Genomic DNA, 7,475 nt, shown 5'->3' with positions numbered 1-7,475 from the left:
CCTGCCCTTTCATAATCTCTCTTTCTGCCTTCACCTGCCCTAAATGCAGTCATTGATTTCCCTTCTTTTACAAGATTAGTATAGAAATATATATATGACCTTGTGCACGAAATTTGAGCATGGGAGGGGGTCCCTCAGCCTGGCCTGCACCCTCTCCAATCCAGGACCCCTCGGGGGATGTCCTACTGCCAGTTTAGTACATCTGGCTCCTAACCGCTTGCCTGCCTGTTGACCTGATCGCCCCCTAACCGCTCCCCTGCCAGCCTGTAGACCCTCAACTGTCCTCCCCTGCCGGCCTGATCACCCCTAACCACCTCTGCCTCAGCTCCCACCACTGTGGCTTTGTCCAGAAGGAAGTCTAATGTCCAGAAGATGTCTAGTCACCCGGACTAATTAGCATATACCCTTTTATTAGTATAGATATATATATAAAAGGCTGAGCAACTGTCCAACTCAGTGGTTGGCAAACTCATTAGTCAACAGAGCCAAATATCAACAGTACAACGATTGAAATTTCTTTTGAGAGCCACATTTTTTAAACTTAAACTTCTTCTAACGCCACTTCTTCAAAATAGACTTGCCCAGGCCATGGTATTTTGTGGAATAGCCACACTCAGGGGGCCAAAGAGCCGCAGGTGGCTCTCGAGCCACAGTTTGCCGACCACGGGTCCAACTGACTGACTGTCCGACTGGTCGGTAGGTATGATGTGCATGGACCACCAGGGGCAGACACTCTATGCAGGAACTGCTGAGTGACCTCATCTTTGCAGAATGCCTTCAGGGGATATCAGAGAGCTGATTTCGACCTGATCTCCACAGGCCAGGCTGAGGGACCCCACCTATGCCAGAGGGATCCCACTCACTCCACAGACCCCTTCGAGCCACAGTGCAAGCCCAGGTGCAGCTGGCTGAGAAGGGACCAAGGGAGGTTGGCCCCAGGGCATGTCCAGCCCATCTCACCCAGTCCTGCCCCGCTAGCCACTTTCTAATTAATTTCTTTTCAATGTGCACGAATCTATGTACCGGGCCACTAGTATTTTTGATAATTTTGTAAGCACTATAAGTTGTGTACTCTTTAACAAATACCGGTTTCCTTCATGCTACACAGTTATTTTGAGATTGAACACTAATGATTATGTAAATTTTTAATTATTTTTTATTCCTGAGTATTATTGTGTTCTATGGGTAATAACTTTATCTATGATCTGTCTATGGTTTTTGTTATTTCCAGGTTTGGGGTATTATAAATAAATTTTCTGGGAATAGTGGGTTTAGTTCTGTATATAGATGTATATTTTACTTATGTAATTGTTTCAGTATAGGTGAGTGTTTTACTTTTTAAGACATGCAGAACTGTGATCTAAAATGGTTGTTCCCTTTTCCTTCCCAGCCACCCACAGTAATGAAAATTCTAGTTTTTCTAAAACCTTGCCAGCACATGCAATGTTTTATTTATATATATATATATATATATATATATATATATATATATATATATGTATTTACTCATTTATTTTTAACCATTTCCTTCGTATTTGGTTTGAATTCAGCAATTCATTCATTCACTGTGTATGTGAGGTCACTTGGATCTGCAAGCCACTGATTTGCTGTTTCAGGTCAGAATTTTCATTTTTCTCTTTCTCTGCATTTTCAATACTCACAATGTGTTGTTCAAGTTTTAACCTAACACTTTGAAGTTCTCTTCTGGCCGACTCTTCTGCCATCTGTGAAGCCCGCCATTTCTGTTCACACTGATCTTTTTCAGACTGCCTCCACAAAGCATATTCCACTTTCATTTTCTCTAAGTCCACCAATCTGTTCTCAAGTTCAAGCTGTTCATCTTGTAATACCACGAGTTTTTGTTAACCTTCTTCCTTGGCAGCTTGTACTTTACATAATAATTCACGATCCTTATCTGCTAAGAGCACTTCAACAGCTGACTTGAGAATTTCATTGTCTGACTGTAACCCGTTCACTTTGCATCTTATTTCTTTCCCTTTCTAGATCACTCTTTAGCTCCTGCTGCTTCCAGTTTGAAGTCTGTTATTTCTAATTTGTTTGTTTAAGTTCCTTTACGGGTCAATGCATTTATTTCCCGTTCAGCTTTATGTAATTTACTGATTAAAACAGTATTTTGTTCATTGCTTGATTGTAGCTCTTTTTCCAAGCATTCAGCCTGCAGTTTGACTGTTTTTCAGCCTCCAGGGATCTGATTTCAGCTTGCATCTCAACTATTGCACCTGAATTCTTTGGGCATTTTCTATCTGAGCTCTAGAATTCTCTTTTACAGCACTTAATTCGGCTGCTTCAGCCTCTAACTCTTTTAATTTCTGAACCAAATGGACATTTTCTCGAATAAGTTGCTCCACTCATTTGCTATCTCTTGTGGGATCAAGACTAAGCAGCTGATTATGTAGTTCTTCTTTATCTTTCTCCAGTATTGATTGCAATCTCTGATTCATATCTTTATTTTTTCTTTTAAAACACATGCAAATTCTTCTTTCTGGTGTTCGAACTCTGATTTGAGAAGTTTATTATATTCAGCTCTATACCTTTCAACTTCTTCATCCAGATTCCTAAAACGCTCTCTCATTTAGTTTCTAATTCTCATTGTATTTGGGCTCTGAACAATTCCAAGCTTTGTGGAGTTAATACCTGCAGCTTTATTTCTTCTAAGTCTTTAGTTTTCTCTAATAATTCCTCTCTTAGTTCTTCAAAAAGCAGCTGGAATTTTTCCTGGTTAGTTTGCTTTTCATTTAGCAGGCACTTGAGTTTATTTTGTGACGTTGTGTACTCATCTTTCAACCTGTTGTGTTCAGTTCTCATAGTGACAGTTTTATGATGTTCACATCGTTATCTTTCATCAATTAACATTGCTTGTAACACAGGGTCAGAATCTGTCAGCCCACTGTCTCCACCAGGAGGACAAGTGGTGGGAAGAGTGTTCATATTGGTGAGTAAGCTGACAAGCATGTGAAAATAAGTTCTGGTTTTCTTATTGTCTTCATTTTCTTTCCAAGATTATTTTCCACTTCCTTCTTGCTAAGACAAGATCTTGGGAGGCCAAACTACACCAGACTCACACACAGCCTTGCAAGGTGCAGACACAAAACTAGCACCGCCCTGATCCTCTGCAGTGGGGCTGCCTTTTCAGGGGTGCAGGGCCAGCCCTGTACCTCCTCAGGTGGGGACACCACCTCAGCCCATTGCCCTCAGCCCCTCCAGCCCTAGGGGTGACCTGGGTTGCTAGATCCTGGCACTAGGGAAGCAGGAAGTCCTGCCCTTTGTCCAATGTTTAATATTTTTAAATTGTAGGCCCAGAAATGAGTTTAGTGTTAACTTGTTTTGTTTTAAATCCATTTTTCTAAGGAATTTTTATGGTAAGCATTGTTCCGTACATTTATTTACACTGTCTTTATCTATTTTGTTTAAATGTCTGGTCAGAAACTTTTGCCAATTTTTAAAATGAATTTATGATTTAACTAATAGGAGGAGACTTCAGCACCTAGGACATCTGTTTTCACCTCACTCATTCCTCAAGGACTCAACTGTCTTCTTTGCCATTTGGAACTATATGTTTTGAATACTGGAAGGAAAATTGCTCTTTCTCAAATTCTATCCTATGGACAATTTAAAGCCCGCTTGCATGATACACTTATAAATTTAATGCACTAACATTCTCCACCATTCCTTTTAGTTAAAGCATTGAATAGTACATTAAGTGAAGTTAAGGTTTGTAGTTTTTGTCAATTTCCCTGGTGTAAATACTCTCATCGTTGTCAGTTTCAAACTGCCAAAATGATGGCACTGAACATGGGCCTGATAAGATATTTCAGTAGCAAAACATTGTATTGTATTTACAACTTACTGACACAGTAGGTATAAATATGCTCAAGAACAATCATGATAAAATAATAAAATAATGGGGAAGTGTCAAGTTTTAAACATTTTTTAAAACTTTGTTTTAAGTGTAATTGATTTAAAACATACATTCAAAAATATATTTCTATTTATTTCAGAGAGGAAAAGAGAATGAGAGAGAGATAGAAACAACAGTGATGAAAGAGAATCACTGATTGGCTGCTTCCTGCTTGCCCCACAATGGGGATCCAGCCTACCAACCGGGGCATGTGTCATGACTGGGAATCAAACCTTAACCTCCAGGTTCATAAGTCAATACTCATCCACTGAACCACACCAGCCAGGCACCCCTAAGCTTTTAAGAAATCTCACTTGCCCTAACTGGTTTAGCTCAGTGGATAGAGCATCGGCCTGCAGACTGAAAGGTCCCAGGTTCGATTCTGATCAAGGGCATGTATCTTGGTTGTGGGCACATCCCCAGTAGGAGGTGTGCAGGAGGCAGCTGATCGATGTTTCTAACTCTCTATCCCTCTTCGTTCCTCTCTGTAAAAAATGTATAAAAAATATATTTAAAAAAAAAGAAAAGAAAAAGAAATCCCACTTGACCTGCAACCAGAGCAGCAATGAACAGTGGCAGCTCATCCCAGACTTTTGTTTGCTGGAAGCTTTTTGATGACTGCTTCAATTTTCTCCTTAGTTTTCAGCCTGTTGAGATTTTTTCATTCTTCCTGGTTGACTTTTGGAAGGTCATATTTTTCTAGGAATATGTCCATTTCCTCTAGGTTGTTTAGTTTGTTGGAGTAGAGTTGTTCATAGTAATTTTTTTTTTACAATCTTTTGTATTTCTGTTGGATCTGTTGTTATTTTGCCTCTTTAGTTTCTTATTTTGTTTATGTGGGTCCTCTCTCTTTGCTTCTTGGTGAGCCTGGCAAGAGGATCATCAATCTTGTTTATCCTTTCAAAGAACCAGCTCTTGGTTTCATAGATCGTTTTGTTTTGTTTTGTTTTTGGGGTCTTTATGTCATTTATTTCTTTTTTTAAAATATATTTTATTGATATTTTACAGAGAAGAAGGGAGAGGGATAGAGAGTTAGAAACATCGATGAGAGAGAAAAATCAATCAGCCGCCTCCTGCACACCCCTCACTGGGGATGTGCCTGCAACCAAGGTACATGCCTTTGACTGGAATCGAACCTGGGACCCTTCAGTCCACAGGCTGACACTCTATCCACTGAGCCAAACTGGTTTCGGCTATGTCATTTATTTCTACTCTAATCTTTATTATCTCCTTCCTTCTGCTCACTCTGGGCTTTTCTTGTTGCTCTCTTTCTAATTCTTTAAGTTGTAGAGTTAGATAATTTATTACCAGTTTTCTTGTTTTTTTGATGTAGGCCTGTAATGCTATGAACTTCCCTCTCAAGACTGCTGTCACTGTGTCCTATAGGTTTTGGATTGTTGTGTTTTCATTGTCATTCGTTTCCAGGATGTTTTTAATTTCTTCTTTAATCTCTTTGGTAACCTAATCATTGTTTAATAGCATGCTATTCAGCCTCCAAGTGTTTGAATTATTTTTATTGTAGTTGATGCTTGATATGATATCTATCTTCTTAAATTTGGAGAGATTTTGCCTGTGACCCAATATGTGGTCTATCTTTGAAAATGTTCCATGTGCACTTGAGAAGAATGTATATTCTGTAGCTTTGGGGTGAAATGTTCTGAAGACGTCGATTAAGTCCATCTGATCTAGTGAGTCATTTAGGATTGCTGTTTCTTTGCTGATTTTTTATCTAGAGAATTTATCCAGTGGGGTATTAAAGCCCCCTAGTATAATTACATTGCTGTCTATCTCTCCCTTTATATCCTCCAGCAGTTTTTTTAATGTATTTGGTTGTTCCTACATTGGGCGCATATATGTTTACCAGAGTTATATCCTCTTGTTGTATCAATCCCTTTAGTATTATGAAATGGCCTTCCTTATCTCTTGTTATGGCCTTCACTCTGAGGTCTAATTAGTCAGATATAACTATTGCTACCCCAGCTTTTTATTTTCATTTCTATTTGCCTGAAAGATATTTTTCCATCGCTTCACTTTCAGTCTGTGTGAGTCTCTTGTTCTGAGGTGAGTATCTTGTAGACAGCAGATATATGGGTCATATTTTCTTATCCATTCAGTCACTGAATGTCTTTTAATTGAAACATTTAGGCCATTGACATTTAAAGTTATTATTGAAAGGTACTTGTTTCTAGCCATTTTTATTTTTTGTGCCTGTGTTCCTTCTTGCCTTTTTATTTCGTGTTTTTACAACAGTCCCTTTAGCATTGCTGGCATGATAGTGATAAACTCCCTTAGTTTTGTTTTGTTTTGTTTTTTTTTTGTCTATGAAGCTCCTGATTTCCCCTTCAATTTTGAATGATAGCCTTGCTGGATAGAGTATTCTTGGATTCAGTCACTTGCTTTGCATCACTTTGTATACTTCCTTCCATTCCTTTCTTGTCTGATGTGTTTCTGTTGAGAAATCATTTGAAAATCTAATGGGAGATCCCTTGTATGTAACTTTCTGTCTCTCTCTTGTAGCCTTAAAGATTCTCTCTTTGTCATTAACATTTGCCATTGTTATTATGACATGTCTTTTGGAGTTCATCTTGTTTGTGGGTCTTTTGGAGTTCATCTTGTTTGGGACTCTCTGTGCTTGTGTGACTTTTTTCTTCCCCAAGTCAGGGAAGTTTTCTGACATTATTTCTTCCAATAGGTTTTCTAAAGCTTGCTCTTCTTCTTATTGTTCTGGCACCCCTAATATACACAGGTTGCTTCATGTCATGTTGTCCCAAAGCTCCCTCAGGCTCTCCTCCTGTCTTTTGATTTTTTTCTCCAATTGCAGTTCAGATTGGTTGTGTTTTGCCTCCCTGTCTTCTAATTTGCTAATTCAGTCCTCTTCTTCACCTAGTCTACTGTTGAAAGCTTCCATATTGTTTTTTATTGTAGCTATATCACTCTTTATTTCCTCCTGATTCAATAGGTTGTTGATTTTCTCATCCATCCAATTTATGAATTGTATGACCCTTAATCTGAATTCTTTTTCTGACATATTGCATGCCTCTGTTTCAATTAATTCCTTTTCTGGCAATTCCTCTTTTCCTTTCCTTTGGGGGTTGTTCTTCTGTGTCCCCATTTTTGCTCTCACCAAAGGATCTAGGTGTTGAGTTGCGTGGGGCCTATGGCTGCAGCAGTGGGCTTGGTGGCGGGTCGTGTGTTCATGGGCAGTGGCTGTTCCTCAGGTGGTCTTGGTCAGCATCTGCTCCTCAGGTGGTTGTGGGTGGTGGCTGCTCTTCAGGCAGTCACAGTGTAGCCACTCCTCACGCGGTCACAGGGTGGCAGCTGCTCATGTGGTGGTCGCTCCTCACGTGGTGTGGGGTGGCTGCTCCTTGAGGGGGTCGCGGAGCAGCTGCTCCTCGTGTGGTAGTGGGGCGGCTGCTTCTCACGTGGTCATGGGTGGTGGTGCTCCTGGGGGGGCGGTCGTAGGGTGGCTGCTTCTTGTGCGGTTGCAGGTGCTGGCTGCTCCTCCAGCAGCCATAGGCAGTGGTGCTGTGTAAGGCTTGGCTATTCACATGCACGC

At 40.2% G+C, this 7,475-nt stretch overlaps 1 pseudogene across 1 annotated transcript; it reads right to left on the bottom strand.

Annotated features, from left to right (window-relative positions):
• Nucleotides 1–1,502: 1,502 nt before the first annotated feature.
• LOC308252636 (centrosomal protein of 83 kDa-like) lies at nucleotides 1,503–2,949 on the bottom strand (annotated as a pseudogene). The gene is made up of 2 exons: nucleotides 2,656–2,949; nucleotides 1,503–2,453 (listed from the first exon to the last, which is right to left on the bottom strand). The product of its transcript is annotated as a centrosomal protein of 83 kDa-like (transcript).
• Between the last annotated feature and the right edge of the window lie 4,526 nt (nucleotides 2,950–7,475).

Source organism: Plecotus auritus, assembly GCF_963455305.1.
Source record: "Plecotus auritus genome assembly, chromosome: 7".
Classification (NCBI taxonomy): domain Eukaryota; kingdom Metazoa; phylum Chordata; class Mammalia; order Chiroptera; family Vespertilionidae; genus Plecotus; species Plecotus auritus.
This window is presented reverse-complemented; position numbering and strand designations above follow the sequence as displayed.